Below are 25,066 nucleotides of genomic sequence, written 5' to 3' on the forward strand. Positions count from 1 at the left end.
CAAATGAGCAAAGTGAAAATGGCATAAACATAAACAAGTTTAATGAAATGTAAATGGCAAGGGATGATAAATGACTAGAAATTAAATTGCATAAAGTAAATGACTTGAAAGTAAAGAAATATTAACTAGAGTTGGTCAAATGTTAGTCAAGGTTAATTGAATGTTAGTCAAGGTTAATTGAATGTTAGTAATGTTTTGCTTTTTAATTGATTAAGTCATTCTTTGGAGAACACTCAACCATCTATTCATAAGCATGGATCCTTGAACCAAGACATCTTCCCTAGGAAGGAAAAAAGGTCAAGTTTCCACAGAATACCATGAAAGATGGGAGACTTACAATCTCACTTACTAGAATGTTATGCCTTTAGAGTCAAGTTTAGCTCTACGTTAAACAATCGTAATTGGACTTATGTAGAAGTCACAACTATCTGAGGTCGGGCAATAAAAATTTAGGTGTTTGTGCATGTTAGAGATTTGGTATCATGAACCAAACTCCTAAAACATACCACACACTAAAAGAAAAGATCAAGGGGAATGGACCTATCTCATCCATACTTGTATTGGTTCATCTGACACAAGGTCATTGATGAACCAATTAGCCTTAGAATTTTTTTAGATTTCATTGGTCAATGAAAGAAATGGGAAAGAATATGGATGAAGATGCGGGGGGGAGGGGGGGGGAGGGGATTGAGAGAAACACAAATTGGTCATGGGAGGAGTTTTGTCAAATTAAAATCATTCATTCATTTTGGGAGATGAAATGTACATTTCATCAAGCCCCTAAACCAATGATTTTAATCCAACAAAAGTCAAATCAACCTTGACCAAGGCCCAAACAAATAGTCAAACATCACAAGTCCATAAAAATGGCTCAACATAATTTTTAAACAATTAAACAATTAAAAATCCAATTAAAAGTGAATTAAAATATATTTTAATTTGGTCAAAACCTAAATCCTCTTCAAAACACTAAATAAATGGCCAAGAGATTTATCCTAGGTCAAACAAGGTCAAAGGGCCTTAGACAAAAATTTCATTATTTTTGAAAAGTCAGGAGTATTTTTAAATAATTAAAAATATGCATAAAAACATTTAATTCATGAAAAACATCAAAATTAATCCAAAAAATAATTTTAATTCAGAAAAAGAGAAAAATATTTAAATACTTTTGGTGAAAGTCCCATATTTTTTGGATTAAAAATGAAATTATTATGAATTAAATAAAATAAAGCAATTAAATGAAAAATCAGAAAATACAAAAAAACGATGCCCATCAGATCTCCCTCATTAATTGAGGTGGCAGATCTAATGGCCAAACGTGTATCATCCACCACAATCCACAATCAACGCACATGTACAAATGGTAATTCAAACCAAAGGCTGAAATTAGATCCTTGGACCAAGATCAGATGGATGAGATGAAGCCAACTCACCACCGGAGCCCTAGCTCCGATCATCTTCTCCGGTGATGACCACCAAACTGGTCCAACCTCAACTCCATGAAAAATGAAAAACAAGGACACTATTTTGAAGAGAAAATGCTCAGGAGCTCGAATCTGGCCTCAATTTTCTCCAATTCCAAGTATATAAAAAGATACAGGGATTTGAATTTTTAGGATCATGAACTGAGTTGCTTCGATTTAACGTCAAAGCAACTCAATCTTCTTGCTTACATTGGTAGGACTTCAGCCAACCAAAGATCACAAAGAATAGTGGAGAATTGAGGGAGAATTGAAGAGATGAAAATTCTGAAAAAATTACCTTCGAGGGAGCTTCAACCTTGCTTGATCTTGATCCCAATTGTGCTTGGTTTGGTTTCAACAGCTTGTAGGAAGTGATTAAGATCAGAAAATGGCTTGGACTCTTGGAGTTTCAATCTTAAAACAAAATGAGATTTGAAGCTGGATTTTCGAACGAGAACCTTCAAGATTATCCTTTAATGGTGAGGGTTTGGATTGCAGGTTCAAAGCTTGGGCATGATGTCCTCAATTCTGAGCATGAAGGGTTGTATTTATAGCCAATGTGATTCATTTCCACACACTTCCAAAATTTGCTAAGTTTAGTAATTTTCATTGCATGCTTGCATGGGCGTGTGATAGGTCCATCAAGTGATGTTATCAGGTCCAAAATTGCTTGTGAATCATGCTGAAATCATGTCATGTGGCCATGCATTTGAGTTTGAAATGTGAAGGTGAAAATCATCCAATTTGTCCCTTGAAAAGAACCCATGCGCAAGTCCTTCATTCTTTGGCAAAATGAGGTGATCTTGGACTTTTTGGAAAAGTGAGATCAAGGGGAACAAATTTCATGTTAAACAATTTTCCATTTGAAGTTTGGATCATGATTAAGTTTGAGGTGGAAGTTTGGAAAATCAAACATATTTGAAATTTTCTAGGTATCAGACCAAATGTTCACTTCTTCCACCTTGAATAACTTTTTCTATAGACTTTAAATGGAAAGATTTCCTTCATAAAAGTTGTAGCTTTTTCAAACCTTTTAAATTTTGTCACAAACTTGACCTCATTTTGATTTGGCATGAAGGAGTTATGCATTTTAGAAGTTGAGGAAAATCACTTGTTCAATGGTAATGACCCAAAGTGACCTATAATGTTTCCTCTTGGAACATGCATTTGAAAGTTTAATTTGAACTTCTTCCAAACATCAAAGTTGAAAAGGACATCTTGAATTTAATAATGGAACCTTAATGGATTTTATCTCATAAAAAAGAAGAAAGTTATGATCCTTGGAAGTTGACCTCCTAACAAGGGTTCAAACAAAATGACCTATAATCTTTCACCATAAAAAACGACTTTCCAAGAAAAACTAGACCTTGACTTAAACATGAAATTTGTTTGTAATGTCATAAGGAGTAACTTTTATCTTGGAATGATTTTCATATGACAAAATATTTAGGAGATAGGGTCTAGGGAACCCTAGTTTTGACTAGTTGACTTTCTCTGGTCAACCACCATGAACCATCTTGCAAACTTGAAATCCTCTTGATATTTGGGACTCATGGGGGATCATATATGTGTAAGATGATGTAATATGAAGTATCCCTTGATATATTTGATCAAATGATGAAGAAACTTGTTGAGAAAATCACACAAGATACCCAAATGAATTAGGGCTTCCAAGACAAACAAGCTTCAAACTTTTGATGATTTCTTGATCAAAATGATATGTTAAGACCATGAGGATCCATACATGATGTCTATAGTCAATTTAAACCACCTATTGATTGATCTCCTTGAATTTAGGGTCTTAAACCCTAGATATGAGCTTGATGGAGCATGGGTGAACACACACACACACTACCTACAAAAGCAAAAAACTATAAATAGACATATTTTTGGCATTTTGGTTAATAAATAATGAAAAATAAAGTATGATACAATCAAATGTGCTTGGTGACCTCTCCCAATGCAAACCCGATGAATGAGGGGTAAGGAGAATGCCAAGGTGTGATCCCAAAACTAATGCATATGATGAGACAACATGAGGGATCTTAGGGTCAAAATTACGGTCTTACACCTGCCCCTATTTAAGGACATTTTGAATGAGGATGTGAAGGTTAAAATCTTCGTATCAACTCAGCAGAATGGACTTAAATAATAACATAGAAACAAATTTTGGTCCCTAAGAGATCATCATGATGCATATAACATGAATGTTAAAATAATCTTTGTGGGGAGCATATTGCCATAAAAGAAAAGAATATGGAGAGACTGAAAATCCACAGGAGCATAATACATTCCATAAGGAAAACTCACTAGGGACACAGAGACTCTGGGGATAAACAATTGTACGTAGGCCAGGCTACGACTTGAAAATTGCTGGAGACACGAGAGGAATTCCACGAAAATAAATCAATGGAAGGACTCGGTTGGGGATAAGGAAAATCTGTAGGGGAAATGGGTAAATCAGAACAAAAATGAAACACTCGAACCAAACAGGGGATGACGACTTCACTAAGGAAATACGCACTTAAACTCAACTGGGGAAGAATGAACTTCAACACAGGAGGACCAAAAGTATATTATCTATTACCGGTTACTGGGTAGGAATATAATATACTCTGACAGAGGGACATCCCTTACCAGTTAGGGTAAACATATCAAGGATGACTCGCTAAGGAAAAAGAGGTGTATTCGTTACCGGTTACTGGGTAAGAACAACCTGCTGGGAAAAATAGGATTAACAACTACCGGTTACTGGGTAGAAGACCAAAGAAAGAGAATATCCATCATTGGTTAGGATGAACATATCAAGGATAAACTCAAAAAGGAGAATATTCGTCATCGGTTAGGATGAACATATCAAGGATAGATTTCCGGGAAATGAAAATATAGGAATTATATCTATCATTTACTGGATAGAATACCAAAGGGAGAATATCCGCCGTCAGTTAAAGTGAACATATCAAGGATAGGCTCAGCAGGGGAAAGCATGGTTTACAACTACCTGTTATTGGGCAGAAGACCGCAAAAAGGAGAAATAATGTCACTGTAGTAGGGAATCAGAATAATAAAATCAAATGCAATAATAAATGCATAATAAAATATTTGATGTTGTATTTTATGCATGAATATGTATATGTTTGATGATTATGCTGACAAAACTTATCACAAAGGATACAAATATCACCGATTTGAATCACCACTCTAACACTCGGCTAATCTCAACAAGATGGGAATGCCAACTGGAGAAAAAATGCTAGGGATAAACACCAATAATCTGGCTCTGAATAACTCAACCCTAGCTAGGGAAAGGAGAAAAATATTTGTAGAGGATCCAAGTTGTCAACTCTACGGGGAATTTTAGGTCAACACCATATCAAATAGGGAACAACTTCGCAGGGGACCAAATCAAACATCGCTCAAAATCAAAAACTTCCAGAAATCATAGATCTTCGATATTTGAAGATGGACTCAGCTGGGGAATGCCAGAGATAAAACTCTGCACGGGGTCTGAGCCAATTTGCTGAGGATGTGAGCCTTCAACCCAGCTGGGAAAATTTGCAAAAGGGATTGATCACTAGTCCAACTCTATTGGGGATAAACGATGAATTTTTTGGGAATTATTACCCAACAAACTGCTTGAGGGAGACCAACAAGGCTCTGCATTTCAAGACTTACCTGTTCTCAAACTGCTGTTGATATTCTTTACTAAAATCAATTGCTTTTAAAGTGATTTCTTTCATATTCTTAAGAAAAATGATTTTAATTTATTAATTCTTTTCAAAATTATCATCACAAAAATTCAATTTTAATGGATAAAAATCTCAACTTTATTTAAGGGAATGGTGGTTTGTAAATGACAAGACTCCATGGATCTTTACAAAGTTGAAAACGGCAATTTTCATGGAAAAGGGCTACATTGAATACAATGATCACTACTCTTCCTACCAGACTTCAATATCCCCTATGCTCTTAGCTTTGGTCGAGAATGACAAATCAGAAATGAAAGACTTGCTCAAAAACTGTCTCCAATGATCAGGACCAACCGAATGCAATTACTTGCCATAATTCCTAATTTTTGCATAGATTACCCTAAGGCGGGGTACTCAATCTAGCGGGATAAATTTCTGTTTTATGTCTCTAACTTTTACTTGGATCACCCTTTTGGGTTTTCAATCCACCGAGACACTCATTTTTGTCTAAGCCGCCCTTTCGGGTTTTTAACTTAACGAGTTGTTCTTTTCTTTTTAGGAGAAGCATTTCTTGACTGCATCAGCGTTTATAGGGCGAGTGAACTCTTCACCATCCATAGTTGTAATAATCAAAGAACCGCTTGAAAAGGCTCTCTTCACAACATATGGGCCTTCACAATTAGGAGTCCATTTGCCCCCAGCATCTGGTTTGAAAGATAGGATCTTCTTGAGCACAAGGTCACCTTCTCTGAACACACGAGGCTTGACCTTCTTATCAAAAGCTTTCTTCATTCATTGCTGATATAACTGACCATGACACATGGAAGTCAATCTCTTCTCTTCAATTAAGTTCAACTGATCATATCTGGTCTGGCACCATTCAACTTCAGTCAACTTGCCTTCCATCAAGACACACAGTGATGGGATCTTAACTTCCACGGGGAGCACAACTTCCATACCATAAACAAGTGAGAAAGGGGTTTCCCCTGTTGAAGTGCGGATGGATGTACGGTACCCATGTAAAGCAAATGGGAGCATCTCATGCCAATCTTTATATGTCACACCCATCTTCTGAATGATCTTCTTGATGTTCTTATTCGCAGCTTCAACAACCCCATTCATCTTGGGTCTGTAGGGAGAAGAATTATGATGTGCAATCTTGAAGTCTTTGCAAAGAGTTTCCACCATATTATTATTCAAGTTAGATCCATTATCAGTAATGATCTTACTTGGCACACCATAAGGACATATAATCTGATTCTTGATAAATCGGACCACCACCTGCTTGGTCACATTTGCATATGATGTCGTTTCAACCCATTTTGTGAAGTAATCAATAGCCACCAAAATGAAACGATGTCCATTTGAAGATTTGGGCTCAATCATGCCAATCATATCAATTCCCCACATGGAGAAGGGCCACAGAGAGGAAATGACATTCAATAGTGTCGGAGGAACAAGAGTTTTGTCTGCATAAATTTGACACCTGTGGCATTTCTTCACAAACTTGCAGCAGCAAGATTCCATTGTCAGCCAATAGTAACCTGCTCTCAACATCTTCTTTTCCATAGCATGTCCATTTGAATGAGTACCAAAGGAACCTTCATGGACTTCAGTCATCAATAAGTTTGATTCGTGTCTATCCACGCATCTGAGCAAAACCATATTGAAATTTCTCTTGTAAAGCACATCACCATTCAGGTAGAAGTTACCAGCTAATCTTCTCAAAGTATTTTTATCTTTCAAAGATTCCCCAGGAGGGTAAATCAACTCTTGATATCAAAATACCACGACTTCTCATCTTTAACTTCTTCGACAACAAACACATGAGCCGACCTATTAAGACGCATCACAATCAAATTGGGAACTTCATTCCAAAACTTCACCATATTCATTGAAGCCAACGTTGCAAGAGCATCTGCCATCCGGTTTTCATCTCGAGGGATATGATGAAACTCAACCTTTGTAAAGAAAGTTGAAATCCTCCTCGCATAGTCTATATATGGTATTAAACCGGATTGATTCGTCTCCCAATCACCTTTGATATGTTTCACAACTAAAGTTGATCCTCTATAGATGTCTAGATATTTGATTCTAAGATCAATGGCTTCTTCAAGCCCTATAATGCAAGCTTCATACTCAGCCATATTGTTTGTACACTTGAAAGTTAATCTAGCTGTAAATGGAAAATGAGTGCCTTAAGGAGTAATAATCATCGCCTCAATGCCATTACCATATGAATTAACAACTCCTTGGTTCATCACAATCTTTCATCTTCAATTACAAAATCTCTTAGTCAGGAAAATCATATTGCACTGTCTAGTAATCTTCAATAGGTTGGTGAGCCAAATCGTCAGCCAAGACACTACCTTTGATCGCTTTTTGAGATCGGTATTCAATATCATATTTGGATAACAATATCTTCCAACGGGAAATCCTTCCACTTAAAGCAGGCTTTTCAAAAATGTACTTGATTGGATCCATTTTGGATATCTACCAGGTAGTATAATTCATCATATATTGGCGCAGACGCTTAGTAGCCCAAGCCAATGCACAACAAGTCTTTTTAAGAATAGAATACCGAGTCTCACAGTCAGTGAAATTCTTACTGAGGTAGTAAATTGCATACTCTTTCTTTCCAAATTCATCTTGCTGACCAAGAACACAACCCATACTCTCTTCAAGCACAATCAAATACATGATCAATGGTCTTCCTTCAACAGGTGGAGACGTAATCGAAGGCTCAACCAGATACTCTTTGATACTATTAAAAGCTTTATGGCAATCTTCGGTCCAATCATAAGACTGATCTTTCCGAAGAAGCTTGAATATAGGCGCACATGTGGCAGTCATATGCGATATAAATCTTGAGATATAGTTCAAGTGGCCGAGAAAACCTCTGACTTGCTTCTTAGTTTTGGACGCAGACATCTCTTGTATTACTTTGACCTTAGCAGGATCAACTTCATTACCCTTCTCACTGACAATAAACCCCAACAACTTTCCAGACCGAACACCAAACATATATTTATTGGGATTTAAGCGGAGTTTATATTTCCTCAAACATTGGAATAACTTCAAAAAATGCTTAACATGTTCTTATTCATCACTTGATTTGACAATCATATCATCAACATAAACTTAGATATCTTTATTCATCATATCATGAAAAAGAGTGGTCATAGCTTTTTGGTATGTTGCACTAGCATTCTTTAAACCAAAAGGCATCACTCTATAACAGAATGTTCCCCAGGGTGTAATGAATATGGTCTTGTCCATATCATCAGGTGCCATTAGGATCTGATTGTAGCCGGAAAATCCATCCATAAACGAAAAGACTTTGAATTTAGTTTTATTTTCTACCAACATATCAATGTGTGGTAGAAGAAAGTCATCTTTCAGACTAGCTTTGTTCAAATCTCTATAATCAGCACACATGCAGACTTTTCTATCTTTCTTAGAAACAGGCACAATGTTGGCCACCCACTACGGATATTCGGAGGTTATAAGAAAACCAACATCAATCTGCTTCTACACTTCCTCTTTGATCTTTATTGCCATATCAGGATGAGTTCTTCTCAACTTCTGCTTGATCGGCGGGCATTCTGGCTTCAACGGTAATATATGCTCCACAATCTCATAATCTAAACCAGGCATGTCTTGATAGGACCAAGAAAACATATCTGAATATTCTCGAATAAGATCAATCAACCCCTTCTTAGCTCCTGGACACAATTGAGACCCAATCTTAACTTCCTTCACATCATCCTCAGAACCCAAGTTGACTAGCTCAATATGCTCTTCAAATGGCTGAATGGCTTTTTCCTCGTGCTCAAGCAAATGAGATAATTTATCAGATACTTCTTCATCATCAGTCTCTTCCTCAACCTCAAACACATGGAAACCAAAGTTTGGAGAGGGAGTAGGATCATTGTATTTAATGGGTTTAAGAACCAACCTGCATAATTACTTGATATTTTGATTATGCAGATGGAAGATTATTATTTATTTATGTTTTTTGTGATTACCATTTTCAGAAAAGCAAAAAGTAAAAACAAAACATCATTGATGTGGATGAATAAAATTGTCTTTTATTGAAGATAATTGAAATGCCCAACAATGTTCACTTCTCCCTTAGGCATAGGAGAAGGACTTTTTTCTTTAAAATGAAAAAAAAAATACTTAGAGCGATGGATAACAGTAGGAACATTAACAACAACCCAATTGTTGCAAGTTTGTCCATGCGTCACAAAGTTAGTGCAAGCTTCATCTTTATCGTCACTGTCCTCAATCACAACAGCTGAGTGTTGATAATTACCATGAATGAACCCTCCACTAGGGAAACTTGGTTGCGTAATTTCAGTCTTAACATTGAACGACCCTGGTTGAAATTCCAATCCGGCCCTATTCTTGTTCTCAATAATCTCTATCATACGGCCCCATTGATCAGTGTTTACATCCTCAATATCCTTTTGAGAATCCTTCAAACAAGACATGGGATCCCCAGTTTTCTTCTCCTCAATAATAGATAAGTCTTGTAATGGAGTTCCAACCTCCTCCTCAGCTTCAACATAAGAAAGGATGACAAATGACTCGCCAACAGTGCTTTTTCTCCACCAACAACGACAAGCTTACCGTTCTTTACAAATTCAACTTCTGGTGTAGAGTAGACATCACTGCTCTAGCTTAATGAGTCCACGGACTTGCCAACAAGCAGCTACAGGCCGGGTGGATATCCATCACTTGGAAAGTAATTTGGAAATCACTCGGACCTATCTTAACTGGAAGGTCCACTTCACCAATGACGGTTTTACGGGAACCATCAAACTCTTTGACAATCACGCCACTATATCTCATTGGGGCGCCTTGATAAGAGAGTGGACATAGTTGACTTCGGGAGTATGTTCTGAGAAGACCCAGTGTCAACCAACACATTGGACATAGCGTCCTCCTTGCAGTTCAACGAAATGTGTAGCGCCAGATTGTGATTTCTTCCTTCCTCGGGAAGCTCTTCATCACTAAAACTCAAATTATTGCAAGAAGTGATGTTGGCAACAATATGGTCAAACTGATCCACAGTTACATCATGTTTTACATAAGCTTGTTCAAGCACTTTCTGCAATGCCTCTCTATGCGCCTCAGAATTCATCAATAATGACAGCACAGAGATCTTTGACGGGGTTTAGAGCAGCTAATCCACCATATTAAACTCGCTTCTCTTTATCAATTTTAACATTTCATCATCATCATTAGCCTTCAGTTTGCTGGATTCACCAGACTGCCACACTAGAGTGCTAATTGGATTCATCACTGGAATATCTGCTTTCTTACTGGTTGCAACATCTTCTACTTCCTTCGGTAAAACTGGACCAATCACACGACCACTACGGGCCACCTTCGTAATATGAACTATATTCACCATAGAATCTGCAACTGGTAAAGGAACCTATTGACCATTCTCCATCATTATGGTGTTATAGTGATAAGGCACAACTTTATCGGATGCATACGAAACAGGGCCCACTAACCGTATTACCAATGGCGATACCGATATATTAACATTGTTGTTGTTTCTGCTATAAAAATGGATTACTACCCGCTCAGGGGTCTTGAACACATGCACAATTACATTTACATCATCTATATCCCTCGACTGTTGAATCTGGATTACATTCTCATCCATCAACTTCTGGATATCTCTCTTGACAATCATACACTCACGGGGGTTCACACTACAGACTGCACAACCATCATGGTCGTGCTCACGGTCACTGATCAAACACAAGGTTCTATGCATTTCCACCAACGACCTACAGATACGTCGTACATCGAATACTTGGAAATTCCCTGGACAGCTGTCCACCATGTTGACAAAAGAATTACCATGAGCAGGCAACAAATTAGCTTTCACATTAGGTGATCGGTCCTCAAAGGACACCATCCTACTTTTGACAAGCTTTTGTACCTTATACTTCAATGGATATAAATTCTCTATATCGTGGCCAGGGGCTCCCTGGTGAAAGGCACAACGAAGTTTAGGTTTAAACCACCATGGAAGTGGCTCAAGAATTTGTGGAGGATTTCTGGGTTGGATGAGGTTCTTGAGAACCAAGGACGAATATAATTCTACGTAAGACATAGGAATAGGGTCAAAGGAGACATTTTTCCTCTCAAAGTTTTGTTGTTGATTATTGTTGTTGTTGTAGTTGTTCTTTGTTGTGTTTGTTATTGACGTGATTGTTGTTGAATTGGGACCGACTGATTGTTGGCATTGTTGGAAAAAACTAGAATCATTGAACAAACTTGATGTTGATGTTGACGAGGTTGAGAACTCTTTCTAACATGAGGCCTCCTCTGCCTCCTCACAGTTTCTGAATTAGTCTCCCCCTCATTCCTCTTAGAGAAACTACCACCATACTTCTTGTTAGATGATGCTTCTTCTTTAGACAAGCGTCCTTTACGGACTCCTTCTTCTAACCTCATCCCTATATTTATCATTTCGGTAAATTCATTGGGGGCACTGGCAATCGTACGTTTGTAATAAAACAAACTCAGCGTCTTCAAGAAAATCTTCGTTATCTCCTTCTCTTCCAATGGTGGACTAATCTGGGCAGCAAGTTCCCTCCACCTCTGAGCATACTCTTTGAATGTCTCCTTATTCTTATGAGACATAGACCTCAGTTGGTCTCTATCGGGCGCCATATCACCGTTGTACTTATACAGCTTGACAAAGGCTTCACCTAAGTCGTTGAAAGTACGAATACTTGCACTATCTAACCCCATATACCATCTCAAAGCAGCACCAGTCTAACTGTCTTGGAAGTAGTGAATCAGCAGCTGATCATTATCAGTTTGAGTTGACATCTTTCTGGCGTACATCACAAGGTGGCTTAGCGGACAAGTATTTCCCTTATACTTTTCAAAGTTAGGGACCTTGAACTTCATCGGGATCTTCACATTGGGTACCAGGCAAAGCTCAACAACACTCTTCCCAAATAAGTCCTTCCCTCTCAGAGTCTTCAACTTTTTACGCAGCTCGAGGAACTGGTCCTTCATTTCGTCCATTTTCTCATATATATTTGGGCCTTCGAATGGCTCAGAATGGTAGATGGTATCCTCAACGCGAGGCAAAGTATGAACGACTGGAGGTGGCACGAACATGACCGGGCTAGGTTCCGATAGAGAAATAAAAGTGGGTGCATACCCTTCAGGCATAAAGTTAGATGGCATTCCCCAAGGGAATCCAGCAGGCATGGAAGGACCTGATTGGCTGGCAGCAACCTCAGAAATAGCAGTCCTCTAGGGAGGAGTTGCAGGAGTTGGTAAAGACTGATTATGTGCAGCAAGAATAGACTCCCTCATAGAAGTTAACCGCGTAATTTCATCATTCAGCTCTCTGTTCTCTTGCTCTAAGTGCTCCATGATCTTCGGTTGATTAGCACGAGTGTTGTATCGGTGAGTCAGCTTGGCTGAAGGACAGAAGAATAAGCGATAAGACATCTGGTGGTAGAAAACCTGCTATGCAAATGATGCATGAAATGCAATGTTTTTAATTTCAAGGAACATATGAAGTTTTATTTGTAAAAATTTAAACAATAACAACAATAACAATATGATTGACCATAAAATTTGGAATGATTACACTGAGTATAATTTCAGAAACCAAAATATAAATACAAGAGAAAGGGAAACTAATCATCCTAAGGATCCCTTAGCAACTGTGTCAGATGATCTGGCTGAGGGTGCGTACTTCCTTCGGATGCGTCGAATCTCAGACTCAAAAGATGTCTTCATCTGAGCTTTCTCAAGGACAAGCTGATCGATAATCTTCTTCCAAGCACCATAAGGTTGAGGCGTACTAGAGGAAGGAAGACCCTCTGGCTCTCTCTGTCTCTTCACTTCTCGATCTTCAAGAAGTTCAATAAGTAAATCCTTGTCTTTCGACTCAAGCTGCAACTCTTCATGTTTTCGGTTCAAAGCATGGAACCGCTCTTCCCACATGTCTCTCTCTTATTTCATCTTGGTGAGTGCGTCTTCCAACTCCTCTATACCTGGTTAGGGAGAGTTTATGGCTCAGCCACAACCAAAGACATAGGTATTTCACAAGCATACGACATCTTCAGCTCCAAATCTCTCTTCTTCATCCAAGTAATGTAAGCTTCCAAAGCTACACAGTTGCACGGACCAAGCTCGGATCTTCCTTTCCTATGCACATTATGCCAAGCACGTATCATCTTTTACTTCAAATGTTGGGGATCTTTACCTTCTTGATAGAAAAGACCTTCTAACTGAGTGTTATTAGGTTTGTCTCTCAAGGGGAACCCAAGTTGACGACGAGCCAAAGTAGGGATGTAGTTGATTCCTCCTTGTGTACCAATGAGAGGCACATTAGAGAGTTCACCACAACTGTCAATAATATCCAAGCTACCCAACACAGAGTCATACCAAACAATATCATCATTAGTGAGAGACATAAGTCTCTGGGACCAGCTTAGACATTGTTTTTTCTCCAAGAAAGCAGGCGTCTAAGGCAAGTACAAAATAAACCACTTGTACAAAAGAGGAACACAACACACAATAGTCTCACCACCTTTAGAATTCCTCAAATGCAAAGAGAAATACATATCACCCAACAAAGTAGGCACAGGGTTCTCAATCAAGAAGATTTTGATGGTGTTAACATCAACAAAATCGTCAATGTTAGGGAACAAAGCTAGACTATAGATGTGCAATACAAAGATGGCTTCAAAAGCACCCATATTATCGGCTTGAGCAAAGACAGTGGCTTTACCAATGAGGAATTCAGAAGTCAACCCTATAATTCCTCCTTTCTTCACCAAATGAGCATCAATATCATATTTCTTCAAATGAAGAGCTTTAACTATGATAGGAGATCTGGGAGTCTCCTCCAATCCACTAAAAGGTACCTTGTCAGATACGGGTATTCCAAAGAGAAGGGCATACTCCTCTAACGTAGGTACACGTTGATAATCTGGAAAAGTGAAGCACCGGTAGAGAGGGCCATAGAACTGAACCAAAACACTCAGAAGTCCTTCAACCACACCAGCAGATAACATAGACAAGAGCTTCCCATGATGTTGCTTGAAGTCCAAGGGATCTAATACAAAGGATGACAACTTCCTCAACTCTTTCAAATCAGGGCATCTAAAACTGTACTGCTTAGTGTTCATTCGTCCACAATCCATGGTCTAAAAATATTTGCAAATAAGACCTCAGTTCCTTGAAATTTATTTTTCTATGATGAATGTTATGATGTGCATGTATGCATGAATGCAACAATCACAAACAAGGGATCACACACAAGGCAAACACAAACAAAGGTCAAGGGATGGATCAAATCATCATCAATATCAATCATCCATTTTGGTGGATTATGGTTTTCACCTTATCAACACCCAAGTTCCATTGATATTGACAAGACTTGATCGAATCAACCAAGAATCAAAAGGTTTGTTGTGAGTCACGAGCATGCAGTCAGGTTAAAAACCATTCCAAAGGAGTGTACTAAGGATAAAAACTTGTACATCATGTTCTAAGAAGCTCCTAGAGTCTTAATCCCATCTATCGGATATTATAGGTTAGGATTACTAACTCATCAATCCATAATATTCTCAACAGAAACTCGTCTGAGTGTAGTATCGCGTAAGAACTGTTCTTAGGTCTACACTTGAACAGTCTCCGCACTACATCCTAAATAGGCCAAGTTGGGTTAAATGTTCTACGATCCTCGGCTTATGGTACCCCAAATTAGAGAAAGTAATGCCTAATTACAAATAACTTGTGTGACATTAGTAACTCCACAAGGGTCTCCACTAAGTAGATGGGTCTCAAGTAAACTTGTTAAGGACTACTCCACACAAGTTGAACATTACTATACCATCCTCCTATCTTAATTGCACTCAAGTTCGGGTTAGAACTTATCTCACCACTCAGAGATCACCAAGCACAACAAGCAGATTATATCACATAAAACAAATATATACAAATATATACACATAAAAAGTAGGCTAAACCCACTGAGAACTACTCCCCAACAGATTCGCCACTTAATTTTTGTAGCGGTAAATTTATGACCATCAAGCTATGCATAGGCTTAACGTCAATAAAACCATAGTCGCCACCGTGCTTTTACCATTTCCAAAGGAAAAGGGAAAAGTACGAACAAAACCCAAGATAAGAAGTTTTCAAATCAAAACTAATAAAATGCCAAAGATTATAGGTAAGGGGGTTGGTTACACAGAGGGAAGGTGTTAGCACCCAAAGTGTCCTAGGTACTCTTAAGGAGCCCTTTTTCATGTATGTGTTTTTTGGTATAAATGATGTTTGATAAAAATAGAATGGGGGGTTGAGAAAAGAATTTATTGATTATATTTTGTGTTTGACAAGACCTTCAGACTTGTGCCTACCTACCAACATAAAAATGAGGGATCAAAATCTCGTAGTTCGTCGTAAAAATTTCAAAGTGAGTGAGTTGCTTTTAACAAAAGGGTTAATGAGAAAGGCACAAAAGGCCCAAAATATAGATGAGGTTATTAGTTTTTTTTGTCTTTTTGAAAATTTAGTCAATATGATTAGATTTATTTACAAGTTTGATTCAAGAAAAAGGAGTTTAAAAATCCAATGGCATAAGGCCAAAGTTTCAACTTTAAATAAGGTCTAAGTTTGTAATCACAACCAAAGAAAGTTTTTTTGAAAGGGGGGAGAGATTTTAAAATTTAAGAAGTGGGAGGAGAAGAAGAGGCTATCCTAAGCAAAAAATTAAAAGTTAAGAGTTGAAAAGATATGACCAATGGGATGCAATTCAACAGATAAGAATGTCATATAGAAAACCCATTTTCCCTTTGGACTTTGAATAATGAAATAATCAATCAAGCAATTAGCAATATCAGACATCATGAAGATCAAGGCATCAAATAAAGATAGCCACATCCAAGGAAGAAAATCCAATAGCTAGCAATCTTCTTTGTTTTTTCATGTATCAGATGAAATACTCCTTGATTAACTCAGAATAAAGCATTATTGGTTCTTTGGTTGGCAGCAATTTTGGTAAAACCTAGAGTGTTCACAAGTTGTCACATGTGTTGTCTTGACATAAGATAACATGTACCTGCTGGATGTTTAAAATGTGATTATGCAGGATTTTATTGAGATGTTAGACCCAATGTCATGACATCTGTATACAGAACATTCAGTCTGAATGTTATGTATTATGTGATTGCGTTTTTAATGCTAATCTGTGTATGATTGATAAGATGATTGAACACGCTATTGTAAGACCCCAATTTTGACCCTAAGATCCCTCATGGCATCATAACATTGCATTTGCAAAGCCTAAAGGATCATGAGCATCTTGGTTCCCCTTGCCTTTGGGCGGGACCTCTTGTGAGTGGTTTGAGATCACCAAGCATGCTTGAATTGTATATTATTGCTTTTCTCATTTTTACTTACTAACCAAAAGCACAAAAATATGTTACTAACATCTTTTGTTTATAGCTTGAGCAATCACAAGGTTAAGAGCTTCAAGGAGATCCTTTTTGCAAAGATATGGTCAAGAGGAGATGAAAAAAAGCATGGTAATGGTTCCCAAAGCTCTCATCCATCAAATATGCCTCCCTAGTATCTCAATTCATCATTTTGATCAAAGCAAGTTAAAGGGTTTGAGGTTTGTTCCCAAGGAAACCCTAATTCATCTGTTCATCAACTGTGCCTTGCTCATGAAGCAACCTCAACCCATGATCAAATAAAATCAAGGGAAGTTCTTTAATTAATCATTTATTGCATATTTGAACTTATTTGAGTGTCCTCAATCATCAATTCATCAAGATGTGAGTTGTGGACTTGAGAAGTTGATCAGTCAATTCATCTGACTATTTTGAAGTGCACTGAGACCTAACTTTTTATGTGTTGGTCAGATGGAGATGATCCCAAAAGAAAACATGTTCTCAAGAACAATATGAACAACTTTCATGTTCATAAAAAATTTATTTTAAGCTTGGAAGGTCATCTCCCATTCCAAGACATTATAGGTCATTTTGACTGAAACCCTAATTTTGGGTCAACTTCCCAAGAACATAACTCATTCATTTTTTATGATTTTGAGGTGGGATCAAATGAATTGGAAATATTAAGATGTCTAGTTCAAATGTTATGTTGAACAAAATTTCATAATCTCAAAGGAAATACATGTGATAATGCAAAACATTATAGGTCACTTTGGACCAAAGGCATTGAAAGGCAAAAAAGTCCAACTTCAAGTGCCCATAACTCCTTCATCAAAAATCCAAATGATTCAAAATGTAAGTCCAAATTCATTTTCTTGAAGACATCTACAACTTTGATGTTAGAGGTTTTTCAATTTGAAGCTTTCATCATCAAAACAGAAGGGCTTGAAGTAGGTTCATTTTGACAAAATTCTCAAAGGTATGTTTTGTACTATGAACTTCATGGCCTGTTTTCATAAATTTCCATATTCCAAATGAGTTTTTTCTCAACCTGACATTTGTTCCTTATGTCAAGACCTTTCCAACCATTACCCACATGCATATGTTTCAATTTTCCAAGTGGCATTTTCGAAGAGGTGAAGTTTTAGGCATAATTGTGCATAACATGTTGAAATTCATTACACAAGCCATTGCATTGCCATTTGCACGTCCATTTCAAGTGGTTTGGTCATCAGCATGCAAATGCAATTGAATTTGGGCCTTCTACATGATCATGCAAGCCCTTGCAAAGAATATCCACTTGCCATGCACACGAAAATTTTCACTTGCTCAGCCAATTCCATCTATAAACAGACATGCTATGCTTCATAATTAAAAACCCTGAATCAATCTGAAATGCTGCAGAAATCAAAACCTAGCCATTACCAAAGGAACTAGTTCACATTTTCTTCATTTTTTCAGATCTAAAATTCAACTAAATCTGGTTGAATCTTTAGATCTAAAGTTCCTAGACCTTCATCATACAGTCCATAGAACTTCTGTTTTGCAAAAGGAAGCAGGAAAAAGAGCTCAAATCTTCACAATCTAAGGTTGTTCATCAACTGGTTTTTTCTTCGAAACTCCCTATTCCTTGATCAATTTGCTTGGCTATTGTGTTGTCTGAAGTCCTCTCTATAGAGGCATCATTGTTGTGTGCTCAATTTTCAAAATCAAGCAAGTTCATGATGAACACCATCAAGTTTCAATCTCTGATTTCTCTCATTATAGAGATCTAGAGTAGAAATAGATGGCATAGGGGTGATGTACATCACCCCAGCTTTAATTTGGTACTTGGATCGTGAGTTTTGGTTGAGTTTGGAGGACCTGCAACTCTGGCCGGAGCTGTAGAGCTCGCCGGAGAAGACGGTGGCGCTGGCCACCGTCCACCATGCCAGATTTAATCTGGATCATTGGATGCATCCTCCATGTTCTAATCTCAACCATGAGTTTGGATTACTTTTAATAATGTCAGGTGTGTCTCAGTTGACTAAAGCCTACCATGGAAGTGCGCTTCTGGACCATTAGATGTTGCCACGTCAATTAATGAATTCCATCCAACGCTTCCTGATTTTTGTTATTTTCTAATTTCTGATTTTATTTCTTTTATTTCCTTTATTTTAAAAAATTCATAACTTCTTCATTTTAATTCCAAAAGATATGGGACCAATTGCATTCTTCTCCATTTAAATTCTAGTTTCTAAAAATGATTTTTATTATTTTTTATTTTATCATTTGATATTTTTTGTGAATTTTCTCTTTTCTGGTTATTTTTAATTCATTTTAAATAGTTTTCAATATTCAAAAAATACAAAAATATTTTCTTAACCTATTTGAATGATGATGGATCTATGAAAAATATTCTCATCAATTTTTTAATTGATTTGAGATTTATTTGAGATTTTAGTTCAATTAGGCTATTTTTATTCATTTTTAATTGATTAAAAATAGTTTCTGACTTTTAAAAATGCTGAAATTTTTTGTCAAACTTTGTTTGACCTTGTTGAACTTAGGATAAATCACTTGGACCTTTCAAGGTTGATTTGAGGTGATTTTGAAGTTTGACCTTTCTTTATATTTTTAATTCAAGTTTATTTTAAATATCAAAAATGCCAAAAATATTTTTATTCACTTCTTGACTTCCAATCTTCATCTCACTTCTGTTTTTGATTGTTTGACCATGATTCTCAATGTCATTGGTCAACATATGTTGATTGGTACATTCTATCTCATTTAATGCACTTTATTCTTTTCATTTTCCATTTCCATTCTCCATCTCCATCTCCTTCTTCTTCTTCTTTTCTCTTTTTGATCAATGAGTTAAGGGTTGATAAGTTAGCATTGATTAAGGAGGTTTAATCTTCCTTGATTCAAATCTAATTCATCTTGATCAATTGGTCAAATGAATGACTTTGCATTAAAGATAGGTTGCTTCCTAAATCATGCAAATGACTTAAACCAATACAAGATCAATTCTCTTTTTCTTTTGGCATGGCAAGTTGTTGGAACTTGGTTCACTAATCAAGACTTCTAACTTATGTTGTTGCCTACATTATTATTGACCGGCCTCAGATAGTTGTGACTTCTACATAAGTCCAATTACGATTGCTTAACATAGCGCTAAATTTTCCTTATGGCACACTAACTACTAACACTAACCCTTAACAATTAACATTTACTTTTTGCACTTTACATTTATGCAATTTACTATTCTTGTACATATTATTCATTTGCTTTTTCCTTTGCTCACTTGAGCACATAATTGTGTATATACTTTTGTGCTTGTGTTTTGTTTGATTGTTGTTGACTACAATACAAAGAATTGGACAAATGGACTTAGATATTAGGACCTTACCCAAGCTAATGGAGTTTAAAGAGCAACTAGGACTCATGCCTTTAGAATGCTTAAAATGTTAAAGAGCAACTAGGCCTCATGCCTTTAGAATGCTTAAAGCTTGAAGATGAACTTGAAAGGACTAACTTCTAAACTCTTCTTGTCCATTCATTGTTTGTTTTGATGGAACCTTTTGATGTGTATGTTCTTGTGCTAGGGATTACACCTTGATCCAATATGAGGAACCATTGCCATGAGCCTCTAAGAGAGAGAGATCCAAGATGCATTGAGGAGTTTTCCAAGAGTTCATTGATTGTTGATTGCTTGAGTTTATGCTTATGTGATTGCTTATTCCAAAGGATGGGAGCTACTTGAATCATTAATATGATCTCAAGAGAGGAACTCCATGTGTCGTCTTATTCTTTATCCCTTACCTTTTGTATGCTTAAGACTTTAGCCATTCTTCTTCTTCTCTCCACTCTAACCCAAGCCAAAACTTTTGTGCAAACATTTAACACTTGTTTTCAACATTAGAAACCTAAGCCTTATGCTTTTGATTTTCCAACTTTCTTTTCTTAATACTTATTTGAATTGAACTTCTAAGTCAACTTTGACTATTTTTATACATACTTTTCATTGGTAAATATAACTCATTCAAATACTTTTTGTGGTTTCAATGGCCACTTTCTTAATCAAATTTTTCACAACCTTTAGCTATTAGGTTTGAGTTATCCTTGTGGTAGATGTAATACTCACCTTTATCCTTAGTGATGGGCAATAAGTCTTCCATGCTTATTATAGGGTTAACCCCTCTCTAGCATGTTGAAGCTATCCTCACACGGTGGATTTGTGGTTTTAGGTTGAGTTTTCTCCCTTGGATAACAAAAGACCTTAAGGCTTTTGGACCAATCAATTTACCAACTCATTTTGAGATTTTTACCTCGAACTACGAGGTTTTGATCCTAATCTTTTTTTAAGATGGTACGTAGGCAATGGGTTTATCCATCCAAACACAAAATGTAAATAAACTTGTATATTCTTTCCTCATCTCTTCAATCATGTTTGCACAAATAAATTTTCACAAAATACCAACCTTACAACAAGTATGAAAAGGGCTCCCTAGGAGTACCTAGGATGTTTTGGGTGCCTAACACCTTCCCATTGCATAACCAACCCCCTTACCCAGATCTCTGACTTTTTTACTAGTTTTTGATTCGATAAAACTTTTAGGTTTTTGTTCGCTTTCTAACCATTGCTTTGGATAAATAGAAGTGCGGTGGCGACTCGACATGTATGATTTACCTTGGATTTAGCCAATATCTCTAATGGTAACGAATACCCTGCTACAGAAAAGTGGCGACTCTGCTGGGGAATTATCTGCCTAGTGGGTTTTGCCTACTTTTCATATTTGTTGTATTGTATTGTATATTATTTTTGTGACATATTTTTGTGCAATTTGGGATTACTGTAGTGTATGTAATGATTGAATTGCTTGAATATTAATTCCTTGTATGCTTGGTGATCTTTGTGAGATGAGTTCTATACCCGAACTCGAGTGCACTTAGGATAGGAGAATGACATAGTCTTGTTGACTTGTGTGGAGTTATTCCTTAGCAAGTTGACTTGCAAGTCCATTCACTTGGTGGAGGTAATGTTGGGATCAATAATGTCACACAAGTAGTTGTGGTTAGACATTACTCTTTCCAATATAGATCTTATAAGCCAAGTACCTTAGTTTACCAAGCCCATCTTGGCCTATTCTTAGGATGTAGTGCGAAATTCGTTCAAGTGTAAGATTTGATACGATCGTTACGCGATACTACACTCATAAGAGTCTCTCTTGAGAATATTTTTGGAATACGAGTAGTCGTTTCTCCGATAATATCCGAAAGATGGGATTATGACTATGGGAACCGCTTGTAGAACATGTTTGGCAGGTTAAACCCTAGTACATTCCCTTTGGGTGGTTCTTAACCGAGACTCCATGCTCGTGACTTGCAACAAACCCTTGATTCATGGTTGATCCATTCATGTATCCTTAATATCAATGGAACTTGGGTGTTTATAAGGTGTAAACCATAATCCACCAAAATGGATGATTGATATTAAGGATAATATGATCCATCCCATGACCTTTGTTTGGTGTGCTTTGCTTAATCCTTGAGTGTGATTGTTGCATTCATGCATTCATGCACCCATTTGCATCCATATCATCAAATAATAAGAAAATTTTCAAGGAGCTTAAGAGGTCTATTTGCCAATTTTCAGACATGGAAAGAAAAAGAAGGAATACAAAGAAGTACAGTTTCAGACAACCAGATTTGAAAGAACTAAGGAATTTGACATCCTATGTATTAGATCCCTTGGGTTTCAAGGCTCGTTTTGGGAAGCTTCTTCCTCTTCTAACTACTTAGGTGGATGAAGGATTGATGAGTGTGTTGGTACAATTTTATGATCCTTTGTACCGTTGCTTCACATTTCCGGATTTTCAGCTTTTACCTACGCTAGAGGAGTATGCCTGTCTTGTAGGCATACCTATTCTAGACCAGTTGCCGTTCAGTGGCTTGGAGAGTATTCCCACTTCTCGAGAGATAGCTGATATGTTGCATATAGATGAGTCTCTGGTTGGTGCTCATATGACTACCAAAGGTGGAATTCAAGGTCTCCCTTCTGAGTTCCTCATTGCTCAAGCTACCGTGTATGGGAAGGCCATGAGTGAGGACGCCTTTGAAGCCATATTTGTACTTATCATCTATGGGCTAGTGTTGTTTCCCAACATCGATAAGTTTGTGGATGTGAACGCTATTAGGGTTTTCTCTACTCTTAATTCCGTTCCGACTCTGTTGGGTGACACTTATTTCTCTTTGCATATGAGGAATGCAAAGGGTGGTGGTGCCATTGTGTGTTGTTTGCCTCTGTTGTATAAGTGGTTTATTTCTCACTTACCGCAGATGGTCGCCTTCAAGGAGAACAAGGGATGTCTACGGTGGTCCACGAGACTTATCTCTCTCACTAATGATGATATCTTTTGGTACAACCGTGTGTATGATGGTGTGCAGATTATCGACTCTTGTGGTGAATTCTCCAATGTACCTCTTCTCGGTACATGTGGTGGGATTAACTACAACCCTGTTTTGGCACGTCGTCAGCTTGGGTCCCTCCTAAAGGATAAACCCAATAACATTCTGTTAGAGGGTGTGTTCTTTCAGGAGGGTAAAGATCCCCAGGGTTGAAGGGCAGGATGGTTCGCGCTTGGCGCAAGATTCACAGGAAAGGAAGGAATGAGTTGGGTCCTAAGAATTGTGTCGCTTTGGAGCCTTACATTGCTTGGGTTAGGAAGAGAGCTTCTGAGTACCTCATGCCGTACGAATATCCGAGACCTACACCTTTGGTTGAGGATGGGCCTTCAACCCTCCCTGACCAAGGAGTAGAGGAGTTGAGAGATGAAGACCGTTCACGTGTTTGGATTCGTGAACGAGAAGAGTTGCTTCAACAGATTAAGGAGAATGATGCTTCGATTGAGTTTCTCGAGCATCAGGTCATTGATGATCCTGATGATGCATGGACTTCTCTACTTCCTCAGTCTTCCAAGTTTTGGAAGAGGAAGTATGATCGACTCGCCAAGGAGAAGGCAGATATCGAGGCAGCCTATTAGGAGGAGGTTAAGAGGCTTCGTGCATCTTATCTTCCTGTATCCCGAGCTTTAGATGATTGTTTTTAGGGATCCATAGGATGATTATTTTCCCTTTTTCTTGTATTTGGTTACCAACGTTGTACTTCTTTGGTGTGAAAATATATTTTCCAGATATTATTGATGAGATGTTTCCATATGTGATAAACATGTAATATTTCCCAAAATTTGCAAATAGAACTCTAAGAGTTCCTCTGAAATATAAAAACAATCATATGCACGAGCATTGCATGCATCATGTGCATAAGCAGGTTTTTCTCCAGGCTTCTTGTCCTTTGGTCTAACTCTGTCTTCTTCATTTATTTTGAAGACAAGCTGACTCACCGGTACTACACCAGAGCCAATTCTTCGAGACTGATGGATCATTTGGAATAAGAGAACCGCGAGCTGAAGGAAGAGGTAGCCAGATTGACTGCCCTGATGGAGTCATTTTTAGCCGCTCAGAGCCAGTCTTCTCCAACACCCTCAACTCCTCCCCAGAGGACGGTTATTTATGAGATTGTAACTTCTACTGTGCCTGCCGCAACTGCTCATTTTGCGCCATCTATGCCAGCCGGATTCCCTTGAGGAATGCCCGCCAACTTTGTACCAGAGGGTTTTGCTCCAACTCTTGCTTCTTTGCCGGCATCTAGCCCGGTCATGTCCGTGCCACCTCCCGTCGTGCACACGTTACCAAGGGTTGAAGATACCATCTATCATTCTGAGCCATCCGAGGGCCCAGACGTTTATGAGAAGATGGACGACATGAAAGACCAATTCCTTGAGCTTCGCAAGGAACTGAAGACCTTGAGGGGAAAGGATCTTTTTGGTAAGAGTGCTGCTGAGTTGTGTCTTGTGCCCAACCTGGAGATCCCTATTAAATTCAAAGTGCCTGACTTTGAGAAGTATAAGGGAAACACATGCCGTCTCAGCCATCTTGTGATGTATGCTCGCAAGATGTCAACGCAAATTGATATTGATCAACTGCTCATCCACTATTTCCAGGACAGTTTGTCCGGTGCCGCTCTCCGGTGGTACATGGGCCTGGAGAGTTCGAACATCTGCTCTTTCAACGATCTTCGCGAGGCCTTCGTCAAGCAGTATAAATATAATGTGGATATGGCTCCTGATAGAGACCAGTTGAGAGAGATGTCCCAGAAAGAGAAAGAGACTTTCAAAGAGTACGCCCAGAGGTGGCGCGAATTGGCAGCTCAGATAGTGCCTCCCCTTGAGGAGAAAGAGATGAACAAAATCTTCTTGAAGACCTTGAGTTCGTTTTATTATGAGAGGATGATAGTCAGTGCTCCGTCAGATATCACCGAGATGGTGAATATGGGAATGAGACTGGAGAAGGGGGCCCGTGAAGGACGTTTAACTCGAGATGAAGGCTCTTCAACAAAGAGACATGGAAG

This window comes from Lathyrus oleraceus, chromosome 2 (assembly GCF_024323335.1).
Source record: "Lathyrus oleraceus cultivar Zhongwan6 chromosome 2, CAAS_Psat_ZW6_1.0, whole genome shotgun sequence".
Lineage (NCBI taxonomy): Eukaryota > Viridiplantae > Streptophyta > Magnoliopsida > Fabales > Fabaceae > Lathyrus > Lathyrus oleraceus.